Source organism: Augochlora pura, chromosome 7 (genome assembly GCF_028453695.1).
Source record: "Augochlora pura isolate Apur16 chromosome 7, APUR_v2.2.1, whole genome shotgun sequence".
Lineage (NCBI taxonomy): Eukaryota > Metazoa > Arthropoda > Insecta > Hymenoptera > Halictidae > Augochlora > Augochlora pura.
This window is the reverse complement of record NC_135778.1, coordinates 29,798,199-29,814,169: the sequence shown is the minus strand read 5'-3', so window position 1 is coordinate 29,814,169 and position 15,971 is coordinate 29,798,199. Positions and strand designations below refer to the sequence as shown.

Sequence of the window (15,971 nt, the reverse complement as noted above, 5' to 3'; positions counted from 1 at the left end):
TATTTCTAAATAATTTGCCATAGGTCGGCACTTACAGTGATTTAAAGAATCCCAGTTCTCTGTGCAACTAAAATGTGACGCACACAGGCTTCTAAAAACAATGTTGAAAAATAAAAAACTTTGTTCTATGTTTAGGCAATCGTAGTCTGTATTTCTATGCGAAGATAAAAGTAAACCATATTTTGCTAATAATTTCGAGACAGTTGTGTTTTCTCGTCCTCTTAGAAAATTACAATTTCGGCTAAATGTAGAGAATGTACGTGTTTCCATGTCGGTGGCGCGCGAGGATTAATTAATTCGATCAGAATGAGAACAGGACAGAATCAAAGCAGAAAACGAGCTAATGATGATGTCGGAGATGCTGCCTGTTGTTGCAGGACGTTCGGGAGAGCTGGGAACGCTGTTTCCGCCGGCGGTGCACAGAACGTTGCACAAAAGTCCCTTGTTCGAAGAAACCGGACCGTAAATTAAAGTACCTTTTTCCGCCATCTGCGGAGCTCGCGATGCGTCAATTGCCATTGGGAACAGTGCAGCTGGACCATTTTCCTGGACGACTTGCCTGATACTTGCCCCGGCCGTGCTAAAACTTTTAGGAAACCGTATACAAACCGGGGCGGAACACTATGCACGCGTTTCGAATAATCTCAGAAATTCAACACCCGTTCGATTCAACGATGTTCTCCCTGTATTGGTATTTGGAACTTGGCATTTGAATAGTGAACTGAATTCAAAGTACGTTTTGTTCGATTCTCGTGACTGCTTTTCGGGAGAACTCGTTTCGAAAACAAAACGCGCCGGCTTTAACTTTGTTTTCGTTTTGAACTGAAAGTAGTATAATGAGTCATACCGCACGTGATACAGATTTCATGAAAGATCTACTAGATAAGAATATTATTAATTTCTTGTATATCTAAATAAAAAGAAATTCTTTTGTTATCGAAGAGTAGAAACAAAAATACATAAAGATAATAAAAGAAAGAAATATTGTAAAGAAATAATAGGAATATATTACGGATAAATAAATGCTAATTAACGCATCATTCTCCATATTTTATTTCGGCAATTACTATAACATTTTACAATTCGACTTTAGAATCTATTTAACGAGATATTCTAATGTAAATTTCGTTCTTGTTCAACTTTCTTCGGAATCGTTTTTGCGAAGAAACTGTAGTAGCTTTTTAAGTTTCATGTTTCAACAATATTTAAAAATTATTTGAGTTAAAAAATGATAAAATTGGTGTCATTGAAATATTGTACGATTTTGAAAAAATCGTTTCATGGTTCTCGTTATTGGTTCTTAATCGTGAATCGTGAATAGATATTTAGTTGGTATAATTTTGGCTACGACAGGTAGCAGAATAAGAAGAAAAGGTCGACAAATTAAAAAATGTTAAATTTTGAAATTTATTCTATATTTTTCGATTTTTTTTTCGAAGCGAGAGGCACACTACGCCACCGTGCGGGACTTTTGCGTATGCGTCATCTGCCCCCACTCCTTGCGTAGTGATTTTTCGTAATACACATTTGTTACACATTTGAAACGTAAGATCACTGAGGCAATCGAAAAATTAAAAAGCGATAACAACTTACAATCTGTCCAGATGTCATTAATTCATCGAGAAAACTTATGTAGCATTGTAATAGTAGTAGTAAAAAAGAATAAAAAATGAGTAATCAGTAGACACACTTTGTACTGTTTCAACCGCACAATTATCAACGTTTGTGAACACTGTCGCGGACAGAGACAAACAGAGCAGTGAAATACACGACAAGCAAATTGTATTAAATGGTTTACAAGTTGAACGAACTTTGAAGTTGATTATGACGAAAATGAAGCACCGGATGAAAAAATGTTATACCAAAATATTTTCTTCTTTTTTTATGTAGAATCACCCCCTGCCCGGTTGTACTACGATTTCCTGGACACCCTGTATATACAATGACATAATAAATAAGCTAATTATACAGATTATCAAATTTAAATAAACAGTAAGAAACAGCGAAAGGTATAAACAATGTGCAATCAACTGTTCAAGAAATCTCAAAGTAAAAAATTCAGGTGATTCAAATATTTGTTATTTACTTTATAAAATCTAACGATTTTTATAATATAAAAATATCGTTTTAGCTGAATAAAAACCAACTGTGTAAAATAATGGCAATCTGCACAAATTCGTTTTTCTTAAGCATATCTGTAAGCGAAAGGTAATTAATCTGTAATTAATGACAAACGCACGGCTAGTGCTTTTCAATAATTTTTTTATTATTTGCAGTGAACATATGGTGTACTTAAATAATTGTAATCCATTAACTCATTAACTGCCATGATCCCAATTTGAGGATTTTGGAATTTTACGTGCACCACTTGGCGAGGAAAAATATATCAGCTGCATTTAACAGTTTTATACATCATTTTACACGTATTAGTCAATATTGTTCATAACAGAGGGTGTGTATCTTATGTTTCATTTCTTTTCAACAAATGAACAAATTTGGAAATCTTAAGTTGTACTCAACAAAATTATCATATACGAAACATAATATTTTTTATTCGGTTCTTGTATTATAATTGAACACCATACATAAATACATAATTTAAGACATATAAAATAATTTATACAACACCTAAAATCTTCTTCTTAGTCATTTTTATACATGCAATATAATATTATGGATTATCTTTAACAATTCTAACATCTAATATTACAACATTGCATATCTACATACAGATTTTATAACACATTAAGTATTATTTACTTATTAATATACGCAGCGTGTTATGCGTAATAAATAAATAAATAATAAATAAGCAATAATGCAAGTTTTTCTCGAATACTAGAAATTAAAGGACGTGTATTTTTAAATATCCGCCGCGTATTAACACTTTGCCGCCCGCACGTCTCACTTTCTTCGCTCGGCGCTAGCGACACTAATTCAGATTACTTCGCTTGTCACCGACCGTTCTTAAAGTTATCGGCAGTTTATAAATTGTCAAGTTTTACTAATCTCATCGTCAGTTCTCATGAGTTTTCAATCCTGTCTTCCTATTTTCATAAAATTTCGAAAATATGCATATGTAAATAAATGTAAAATTGGTTCGATCTATATATTTCTTTATATACATATTCTTTGGTAATTACTCAGTACTTCTCTTTTAGGCGATACGAAGCAAAACAGTCTCTAAGATATAACGCAACTCCACAAGACTTCCACAATAAATTTTTTGTCCTTCTGTTTTTGTTTCCGGTACATACATGGCAATCTCTTTCTTCAATTTCCTACGGCAAAGTCGATTGGAACATCAGGCAAGTTGTCCGCGCATTAATCGTGAATAATCGAATCTTCTCTTTCGTCTGCCACGATGAAAGGGCACAAGTACTTATGAAAACAACAAACTTCCTGACCTATGTAACCTATTGTTACTTAAACGAAAGAACAACGGAACATCACGCCATATTGGGCGGTACCATGCGCGTTCACCACTGTGGTGTCGCCGGCCGTTGAGCGATTCTTTGCGCGTTACTTTAACATGGTTATACCAGTGTTAACATTCAAATAAATGAAAGCAACGGTATTCCGAGCAACCTCGGTAATTGGAACCCTTGGAGCATCGTGCTCGAAGTAGACACAATATTTCATAAATATAACACGTTTGGAGGCAAGACATTCGACCCGGTAGAATCGGAATTGGTACGACTGTGGTTCGACCGAAACGCCCGGGGTGATTCGGTTAATAAACGATTCGGTGGGAGGAAACGCAGTGAAAAGTTCGAGCGCAGCCGCGTTTGTATAAAGGCGGTATCAGAGAGACGTCTTCGGCAATGTTTGAAAGCGGGTCTACAGAGTGGCGTCGCGACGACGACGGCGACGACGGTCGCCGTCGGGATGTATAGCCGCGGAGGATGGTCAACGGCTGGACAATAACGTGAAAAGGGCCAGGAGAAAGAAACTAGGGAAAGGTGGGGACGGCTCTCATCATCCTCCGCTAATATTTACACGCGCGTGCACAAAAAGCCGAAAGAACGATCTCGTTTGTGCGACATGATAAAGATAAGGGAGGAGACCGGAAGTCGGTGTAACCACCACTTAATGCGCCATTGGATATCCGTCTGTTATCGCGATACACCACCTATACCACAAAGAAAACAGTGGATTAACTATACAGGACGACGTTAAGGGCAATGTTTGGATAGGCAGACCTGAACAACTGGTTCTCCAATTTTTCGGAGTTTCAGCTTCGGATTGAAATTGTTCTTCGTTTAAGCATCCCCTTTTGCAATACTCTTCTGCATACGTAAATTCTCATTTTCTTGCGTTATTAAACGTGACAAATAAATACATCAAGTAAATTTAATTTTATTGTGAACGTAGCAATAATATCTACCCAAATCTAATGTTATCGCAGATATAGCAATAATATCTATTTAAATCTAATTTTACCTAATAAAATGTACCTAATCTAATGTAACCATATAAATTGTTAACCGTGTCGCGCTGAACAGTCAAAAAATTTACTGATAATTTCATGACAGAATTGTTTGTAAATGTTCTAAGTCAATAAAATAAAGAAATGTTTCTCTTATCGGTTGAAAATCTACTTATTATAAAAAGTATATTATAAAAAAATATTAAGAATGGTACTAGACCATTTTTATTTATACTCTTTTCTGCATTCGAATTATCCAAACTTATGTTATGGAATTTCTTGAACATTTGATCGCACGTTGTTTATACTCTTCGCTATTTCTTACCGATTATTTAAATTTGATAATCTGTATAATTAATTTATTTATCATCTCCTCGTGTTTAACTATATATATTACGTGTATAAATTGTTGTCAACTTGAATTTTTCATTTTAAAAGATATTTGTTTTCCTGGAGTTTTCATGAAAAGTATTCGAAGCAGGTTGAAAAAAGGATTTGGAAAATATTCTCATGAAATAAATTCTTTAAAATCTGTGTAATAAATTACGTTGGAGTGTTTTTTAAGAAGATACTTATGAAAGATGCACACAAAAAGTCTCAAATTAATTACTACATTTTTAATGTAAATATTAGAAATAAGTTTTTAATATTCAATTATTTAATACTATTCTAACATCGTTCATCGTAGAATATTCGTGATGTAAAACTGTTTTAGCATACCGACGAAAGAAATATTCAATAATAATATTTAATATTATAATTAAATCATTAATATTAATTTCTGTTATAAAACCAATTTTATTTTTATATCGCAAAAGTTCTGTTCCAAGTGAAACTGTTATCGTCAAGAACTTTGCTTTGCTTATCAGAACATGTAATCTGAGAATGTTTTTTTGAGAAAGTTTCACGGTTTTAAATAGAATCTATTAACAAATTGCAAAACTTTTTTCCTGCTTAAAAACAGCTTCGAATCTATTTATTGTTTTCATCAAGCTCATGATTATGGCGAGACGACGACAATGTTCGAACAATATTTTCGCTGTACTATTTTGCCTTGTTTCGTGTATAACATAGCAAATTCCATTTGTTTTATTTTCTAAAAAAATAATTATTATCGAGAAAGAAATAATTGTTTGTTACGAAGAAACAAATAGTAATTGTTATGACTAAGCAAGTATCGAACACATTTCATATACGAGAACTGAGTTATTTTATATATTATTATATTTTATTTTGTTATTTTATATATGTATTTGTTCAATTGAAGAAGGTTGAGCACCAACGCTGCGAAGAATGAAAAATAAACAAAGAAAATTACAATGCACCGCTTTCATTCGACAATAAATTTCTCTGGTTGTTAAATTTCTTGAATAAGTTTCATTTCGACACGAGACATTGATAAATCTTGGAAAATATTGAATGGTCTTTTTATTTCGCAGAATGCAGTGTGAAATATGTCGTCGTGTCTACTAATTTCGATCTCGTGTCAGTAAAATTTCGCATTTTTCAAGTACGCGATTCGAATAACGTGCTATTATCGAGATTTTTGACTGTTACAAATGTTCCTGCCCTAGGCATTGATCGCCGTATGCGGCTTGTATATCGTGATAAATGTGTTGATGTGAATACAGTTGGACGGTAGATATACATACACAATAGAGCAATGTATACAGGGTGCTCTATTCAAATCGTTTCCCCTTAAATATCTACGGAACCGTTAGTGATATCGAAGGGTGTTCTTCAAATAAATGCTTGCTCGCTATTAATGAAATTCGACTTAAATAGTTCTAGCCCAAAAGGACAATTCGAAGATTAACATCGAATAATAATTTCGAAAATAAAATTTCTCGCTAACCGAAAAATGTTCAAACATTTTTATAATTCTATATTTCGTAAACGATGATTACGTTTTACGCCATTTGAATTTCTTAGATCCGACTTATGAGATTAATCGTCCTGCAAAAATATTTTGTATAATGATTTATACGTATCAAAAAAAATCATTTTTCATACGACGTCTAAGGGAACACATTTGAATATTTAATTTTTTTACTTATCTTCGATCCTTCTTTTTATTTTACCATTTGTCTATATTCCAAAAACGTAAAAATCAAATTTAGCAATGCCTGGTAAATAATTTTCATTTTTGAGAAGAGAAAACACTAATTGGTTTCCATACACAGACTTAGGATCCTTACAGCATCGCACCATACGGTCCTTTCCGTGTTAGAAGATGATAAAACCCTGTTACCATTTCCGAGCCGCGCTCAGCGTTACCGATAGTTCCAAAATTTATGCACGTTAGCAAGAAGCGCATATCCTACATACTTCATTGCTGCTATAAGTACAGAATATTATTCAAAGCGGGCTTGAAGAATTTTGCATGGTTAATAATAATAACTTTGAAAGAGATGTTTGTTTTAGAGCTCTAAGATATAAACTCTCTGATGAAGAATGTACAAACAATAATACACCGGAGACAAACGGTTTGGATCGATGTGAGTGAACACAGATTATAATTGTAAATCAAGTCCATTTCTTGACCTTAATTAAGGGCTAAAATTAAGAAATTTTCGTATAAATAATTTTCTTATATTATTCTGCAATCAGAGAGAATGTAAGGAAAATTAAATAACAATAGGAAAATTAGTCTCCGAGAGAAAGAGACATCAGAGAGATAGAGATAGCGATAGAGAGAGAGAGAGAGAGAGAGAGATACAAGTTGTTCTTTGACCGAAGATTTATGACTTCCTGTCCTGAAGGAATCAGAGTCTGCAACTGCGACTCGTTTTGTTTATGTGAAATTCGGGAAGATCTTTCGAGAGGCTACCTTACTTTCTCTGCATTTTTCAATTAGTCTCGCTAACAAAAAAGAAATTCATGAAAGAACTTCGTGGGGACTTTCTCGTTACATTCCTTCCTCTCTCTATTCCTAAATACACTTATTATGAACAGTTGTACTATTGTTCCTAATAATTATATACTTACATATGGTGTATAGAAACAGCTGCACAGATTTTTTCTCGCAGATGTGTTTCTACAATATTAATAAATTTATAGTCTTTACAATTCTTTTCAAACCTTGACGAGTAACAGTTCACGATATTTTAAATTTCGTATTTATTTTTATGTAGCTTTAATCTTATAATATCACCTCGCGAATAGTGATAGAGACATTGTTTTATTATACAATGTAGTATCATTTTTATTTTCATTGTATTAACGTCTGACCACAATTTATGAGCGTTTTTTTCTTCTAGAATCTTCAGTTTTATTGAATTATCTATACAGTCAATCAAAGTAACGCGTTCGAATTAAAAAAAGTATTCTTATTCGATACCGAATAAATAATTTTATTCGATGAGAATTTATCCGGCAAATAAAGGTACACTCTTTTTATTCGAAGCGCATTCATTCGTATCGTTGAATAAAATTTGCATCTGTTATCTGTATCTCTTATTCGAAAGCTTCAATGTTTCATACAATGTAGGCAGATGAAAATTGATGACGCACGAATGGAGATTTATACTTTTACATATTTTAATGTACTTTCATCAACGTATTACGAATGAATTGAGGAGCGCTTCCGAATTAAAGCTGAGTTCAGAATTGACTGACAAGTAAAATTTTCTTATTGATACATAATGTTATGGAAAAATGATAATATTATTAAACATAGCCCGAATGATGTCATGCTTAACTTTTATATTAAAAATCATAACTTTGAAAATTGAACAATCTGAAATGTTGAAATCAAATGATTTCTAAATAAAATTGAATTGTGCGCAAATTGCTATGTCGGTAAAGCAGCAACATTTGCCCAGTAAAGCAAAGTACGTTTACTCTCATATATGAAGTACAGTATTGGTCCTACTTCTGCACACCTCCAGGCTGTTGCTCGATCTGTTAAAGAGGGTCAATATAGGAATTTCCTTTGCTCTGATTGGTTGGCGATTTACTGGCGAAACAGTGCTGCCGTCACAGTCGAAGAAAAAGAAGAAGGAAAATAGCGAGTGAGCAAGAGAGCAACGAAATCAGCACAACTACGTGTGGAACAAATCACACCGACGAACAATGTAGTTTGTCTCACTCTACCGTGTTTGCGATCTTACCCTTTTCGCGCATTCATTCGATTGGCGTCATCAGAGGCACGCGGCGCGAAATTCGATATTTAAGGAAGCTTCAACTAATATTAGGGTGTTCTATAAGTTCCTTCCTTTTTTATGCGAAATCAATAAAAGGTATTTGTTGTTTAAGATTGATTTATTGTGTTGTATATGAACCATTTTTCTTTATTACCTTCTTCAATCTCTCAGGAAGCCTCATTATGCCATCTTTCTAAAACAGTTCAGAGTGAATTGGTTTGAAACTGAAACTTCATACCGATTCACATATCCCATCTTGATTAAATGATTATATACCATTGTCCTATTGTCATTGAAAAAACTTATTGGACACCCTAATAAAATTTGTTACCTAATAGGATTCTCGAAAACACATTCGCGGCGTCAACTTCTGGCATTTATTTACTATTTTAAAAATCCATTTTACCCTAACACTATTTCATAGCAATCAGCTCTATGTAATTATCGATTTTAAATTAACTATTCAACGATCGAAATTCCTTTCGATTTATAACTGATTGAAAGTCGAAAATTACATCAATTGCGAGTCTCACTACGTGGACGTTATTGTGACCGGAGACTCGAAAGGGAGACAGAATGAAACCATAATTCGTTATGGTTCCTTTTTCTGCAACAGCAATTTTTAGTTATTTATCAACGCCTTAATAAGTAACGCATTCCTTGATGATAGTCCTAGATAATATTCCTGGTTAATATTCATTGTTAATACTCTTGGTTAATACTCCTGCTTAATACTTTTGGTTTACTTCTGCCCATATTGAACACTACTACTATTACTGCAACTACTATTTTAATAAACGAGTACAGTCACAAAATGGTAACAAAAAGAAGGTGACCTATCTCAACAATTTATCGAAGAGGCCTTTCCGGCATTTATAGCCTCTTCTTTTTTCACGATTCACCCGACGAATCTAGAACCCTACACGTGCTCTGCAGCTAGTAGAAGACCAACAATTCCCAAGCCAAAGAAACAATATCTCGGAAAAAAGCCGATAACCTTACTGCTGCATTGGAGCTGGTATCGTTTCGTTTCGAAAGCCCTAATTCCCGAGTGTACGCGTTCGCGACCGCGGGAGCTAAGAGAATCCTCGAAGGATCGATTCGAACAGTCATTGAACGCCATGCACCATTCGAATAAAGTCCGAATCGAATCCTTTTTTGAGTTCTACTGGTGGCTGACTCTCGGGCGAATCGCGGCCTACTCGAAAAAAGAACGAGTCAGTCCCGGCCCTACCTAACAATGCTCACACACCATTAAGGTAACTTACCTATCTTATCTAATGCTGTATTTAACCCTTCTAGTGCCGCGTAAAAACGGATGCCTGTGCGAAGAATACCGGAAAAATTCGTACGAATTTACTGGGACTTGGAAAAATGCTCATAAAAACAAAACTAAAAAGAGGGGAAAATAATTAAATATTTATCAACAATCATAGTGATAACAGCAATATAAACTATGATAGAAAATATAAAGACGAGTTGCTCTTGTATAAACAATATTTACACTTATCATTGTTTGATCAATTTTATCTAAGTCTCGTAGTATGAAATATAGGTATTTCATTTTCAATAATTATCAATAAAATAATCAATATCAGTCCTGCGACAAAATGATAACTACACGATACACGGAAAGCATCAGACAGATCCATTAGAAAACAAGTGGATCGTGTAGCTAGTACAACGTGACTGAAAACAAATTTTGGTATTATTATAAACATTTATATTTAGTGTCTTGGTTACTAAAAATATGCATGAACTTTGATATTTTTATTAAACATATTCGTACGCAACTTGGAATTATTATTATCAATTCATTAAACGTATTTGAAGATACATTGAAATTATTTTTATTAAATCATTTACCGTATTTGAACATTGAAATTATTTCTATGAAGTTATTATTAAATGTACTAGTTGTTTAATGAATTTAAAGTATTCCTACCCAGAAACTAATGACACCTTTTAGGTAAGATTTTCAGAGACTTGAGGTTCTGTGCTCGTTACTCGAATCCTTCCGAGTGTCCAAGGTTACTCGGGAGAGTGCGAGCAACGGCGCATGAGACGGTATAATCAAAATTGCGATTGACAATGGCTAGTGTATTGTGCACGACCTTAAGGATTTGGACGGCCAAAGGATTGCCTGACGCTTCGTGCGACAGGCAAAAATTCAATGGATTTTAGTGTACAAGCCGTTGTACTTTAATAAGTTCATGTACTAATAACTACGTAATTTATTATAACTTAATAATTAATTTACCAGAACCGTTTAACATCATGTTGGAAATTTCTTAACAAATCGTTTAGAATAACAATGTCCAACCATAACTTATTCTAAATAGGGTTGAGTTATTAAAAAGTCTTATTGGAGTAAAGGAGCCTTTGACAAGTGAACTGCTTTTGACACTAACAAATAGTAAATTGAATTATTTCAAACTCCTATTTGCTAAATCACCTTCTAAGTTTTTCAATCGTACATAGAACCAATCTCAGCGACACTGCAATGCCGAGCTGACTCATGACAGAGGTGGAGCAAGCCCCAACGACTCCGTCGGTTCTCAAAAACAAGTTAATATTCTGGACTACCTGATGGGTAGTGTATCAGACTTTAAGCTGATAAGAACAGTTACTACTACTACTTTGATCTTAACCATTAGGCCGAGAAGCGATGACGATTGTTTTAATTTCAGTCCTTATAACATCTCAAGCTTCTAATTTTTGCAGCGCGAATAGTTTACGTCGCGGGGCCATCTAGTGATGTGTTGGCGGCACAACATGATCCCTGGACCGAGTAATGTTGCTTTCAACAGTTTTTTAAAGCCTGAACAGCTCTCTGTTGATTTAACCCTTTGACGACAAATCATTTACATAATTATACAATTATTGATCCTTGTGAGTATTCATATGATCCTATAAAACATCATACGAAACTTAAAAATCGATACGACGTAAAACCAAAGAAATGTACATATTCTATGTTGCAAATACAGTATTCGAAATATACACCATTAGGTGCTTTACTTTGAAAGACGATAACATTATTTGTAAAAAATTAATATAACAATGAAATACACTAAAATGTAGAAGATTAATATAGCTTCCAAATGATATAGTATTGTTGCGCGGTTTCGACGTCCGTCGCGGCATCCCGTGTAATCTTTATTTATTTACAATTAACAATAACTAATAACACAATGACAATTAACTATATCTGGATCTATTATTATTACGTCCTCTCGCTTCGACAGCTCGAGAGAGTCTCTCGAATGACTGTCGATTCAACGATTCCGTGACAACCCCGAACTTCTTCTATTTCCTTAGGGGTTGTTCACTATGAAGTATTTCTTCATTACGGCGACTCCACATGATCAACCGCCGTAATACCTTTATTAGGGTTTATATATTTTATTACTAGATATAAAACAAAATTATTAGCGACTACAAATATTGCAATAATCACTTTCACAAATCCACTAACCTTGGTTTGGTTCTATCTATAGAACATGCTCGACATGATGTCCCTCGGCTTGTAAACACTTGTCCTATCCATTTTTCACCAAAAATCACATTCATCTCACATTATGGGATGGTGCAGCGTTGTGTTGCAGCCACATGTTTATACGAACATGCAAGGGCACGTCTTCCAATAACTGAGGGAGTACGTTTAGCAAAAAGTTTGGATAAACTTGCCCAGTCAAGCGACCTTCAAAAAAATGTGGACCAATGACGTGATCACCAACAATACTGCACCAACAATTAAAGGACCACGGATGTTGAAATGACACAGTTCTCATCCATCGAGGATTTTTATTTGCGCAATAATGCATATTATGCCTATTCACATTTCCCGTATTAGTGAAAGTAGATTCGTCAGCAAAAAAGCACATTACTCAAAAATGAGACCAAAAAAGACTCATTTTTCCAAGAGGATTTACTTTTTCATGGAAACTAATTATGATATTCCTTTCTTCTAACGTCATTTCTCTTCTTTTGGTAGACATTTTAACAATAAAGAACACTTGGCTACTATGAACAGAATAATACTAAACAAAATGAAACAAAAACATATGCACATCGGGACTCCTCATATTCGATTGTTTTAAATATGATTTATCGATAGATGGCAGCTGTATGAATACATACCTTTTTCTCCGACGGATTTTGTACTTGCTAAGAATTTTGCTTTATATCTGGTAATAAAATGTTTAAACCTTAATGAAATACTATATCATTTGAAAGCTGTGTCAATCTCTTACATTTCAGTGTATTTCATTATTATATTAATGTTCTACAAATAATGTTATTGCCGTTTAAAGTAGAACACCTACTGGTGTATAAATACTTTTTTCGGATTCTGTATATTGGAAATTGAAATAGGTGTTGCAAATATAAATCATTCTTGACATAACGAAGATGGATATATCGAAAATATCATAGAAATAGTCAATTTAGGTGTATAAAACATTATGTTGGAGGTAGAGAAATGTTCAGGAGACACTCTTGCGTCGGTGCCATGCACAAACAATTTATTTGTTATGGTCTTATGACAACAAATGGTCTTTGCCACATTTACTATAAGATGCAATGCAAATTTGGGCAAAAAATATGTGTTCCTGAAAATGTAAAAATAGCGCCACTACGCGTAGTGACAAAACGCTCAAACTATCAGCCAAAATTACCGACATACTTTTTCCAATTTCTATCACTAGATGCGGTGCTAGCAAATTTCACGAATTAAGTATAAGCATCATCGTGATTACCGACCTGTAACCGACTATCGGTACTTTTTTGGTTAATAGTTTGAGCATTCTGCCACCAAGGATTTCGCATTGTATCTTACGATAAATACGACAAGAATTATTTTCGCTAGAATAAAAACACAATTTCAATATTTTCCCATTAAGATTTTGTAAGTTTTGCAGTCTCTAATCGAAACTGTTAGAACACTTTGCTATAGATTGATTGTTATTGAAAAATAATTTCTACAACATATTGAAAACTTAACGATAGAATGGTTTTCCAAAATATTTTGCTACCCTTGCTTTTCAAGGTTTATGAACTTATGAGGCTTCAAACTAAAGCTGAACAAATATACTTGATGATAGATTAAATGTCATTCAAGAACAACAATTCGTAACATAATCAAAAATATAACAAAAACGTAACTCCTCCACTCCACCTCTACTACTTTCTTTATTCAACCTTAAACCTTTAATAACTATGTTGTTTTTTCTTTGTCTTGTTAAAGCATACTCCTATTCAGTTTCTTTACCTCCTTGCACACCTCCTCCTTCGAACCTCTTACTCCATTCTCCTCTCCCCTTCCTACTCCCTTCCCCAGTCTTTCCTCTACCATTTGCAGAATTTCTGTCCTTAGCTCTAGCTTTTCCACTTCCCATCGCTGCTTCTCTACCCTTTTCTGCTCCTCGATTCCTCTTAGCACCCCTTCCAACCTGTTACATAATTCTACCTCCTTCTTTTTCCATCCACTTTCTAGCGTTTCTATTCTATCCGTTAAACCTCTCATTTCCCTCTTTATTTCCTTTTTCAGTTCCATTCTTCTCTGTGCAATTTCACTTCGAATTCCTTCCATTTTCTTTAGTATTATACATAACGTTTCGGTGGCTAGTCCTTCAACTTCCTCTTCCATTTCTGTTGCGTCTAATCTCTGAGGCGTTTTCTTAGCATCTTAGGTCTACCTCCATGTTCTCTTCTTCTGTTTCTTCTTTATTCGCCTTCCAAAGTTCTATCAATTTCCTGCAGCCTTGGTTGTCCGACCTTCCGCTTTCTTCCAGCGAATGTCTCCGTCTTTTCCTCCTTTCATTTCCTGGAGTTTCTTCAATCTTTCTCTCCATACTTTCTACTCCCCCCGTTTCTTTGCCTAACCCTCCATCCTCCTTCTTATCTGTTATCCCTTCCCAACTCTGATCCAAAGCCGATCCGTTCACTTCCCTTTCCCTTTCCATTTTTCCTTCACCCACCAGATTATACCTTACAGATGGAGTATTGTACAGCTTTTTCTTCTCCTCTAAATTCCCCCACACGCCTTAAAACTATCCCACCCACTTTCCTATTGCTTACCTAAAACGGGAGAGAATTTCCCACCTTAAAAAGGGTCTTTCGCACGCTTTCCACACACACCTTCCAAACCAAAACACGCCCTCTAACCAAATCCGGAATCATATATTAAATATCTTATTATTGTTTAAACTAGACATTTATGTTTTACAATAATTAGTTATCTCAGCCATAAGGCTTGATCTTAACCATAAGGCCGAGAAGCGGAATGTACATTGAGAATACCAGCCGCACATATTACTGTACGCAGAGAGATTTCCGGCTGATCTAATGAAATTTTTTTTTTGTTAAACCAGAAATGTTCCATCAATTTTTAATATTTATGCAGCAGCAGCAACTACAACAGCAGCAGCAAAAAGAAGAGGGAGCCAGTGATGCTGCTAAAGTAAAGCAGCTTTGTAAGTTATACTTTAACATTTTTCGGGAAATTACGTAATTTAGTAGAGGCAGTACTGAAGTACTGTCTAAATTATGTATGCATTTACTTTTTATATATTACCGAGAAGTTTTATACTTCTCATCCCAATTTAAATACGTAGAAAATGATGCATAACTTTCTTTTTGTAGATAGAGGAACATTTGCGGGCTTTTCCCGAAGTGGCCGTGGAGGCCGAGGTGGTGGATGCCGAATTATTATTATTAATAAATAATTTAATTAAAAAGAAATGTACGTTTTCATTTTTCTATCTTCTTTTTATCCCTTAGTCTGTCGACATTTTTCCTATAAAATCCTATTGGTTTATTTTTGTTTTTTTTTTCAGTTCACTAAAATAACTAATCAATATACATATATTTTTTATAATGTAGTTTACATATGTTACTAGGTTATTAACAATTCAATTCATTTTGTGTTCTCGCTTTCCTCAAAATAGCCATACTACCAAACTTCCCTATGCACCGATGTAACGTAACCTCAGCCATCCGCTCACACAATAAAAAGTTATTATTATCAAAAATTCAATTCATTTTGTGTTCCCGCTTTCCTCAAAATACCGATACTACCAAACTTCCCTATGCACCGATGTAATATAATTTATGGATATAAATTTGTACAAGTACCGGCTCCGTTCATAATTAATACAAATATAAATAATTCACATATGTCATACAAAATTGAAATCTTCAAGGCTTTAACAATTCTTAATTGAATCACTAGAGAACCAGATATTAAAATATTTCATTCAAAATTGAAATCTTTAAGGCTCTGGCAACTGTCAATTGAATAACTAGAGAACTAAATATTAAATAAATGCAAGTAGAGATTCCAACTACTTGGCGCGAGACGCTACCGCGTCTCATGATATGCAAGTCAAAATTAA

The 15,971-nt window shown here is 34.3% G+C and overlaps 1 non-coding gene across 1 annotated transcript; it reads right to left on the bottom strand.

The window, feature by feature from the left end:
* Window positions 1-11,047: 11,047 nt before the first annotated feature.
* LOC144473920 (U2 spliceosomal RNA) lies at window positions 11,048-11,244 on the bottom strand. The gene has a single exon (XR_013494665.1). It is a non-coding gene; the product is annotated as a U2 spliceosomal RNA (small nuclear RNA).
* Window positions 11,245-15,971: the final 4,727 nt, after the last annotated feature.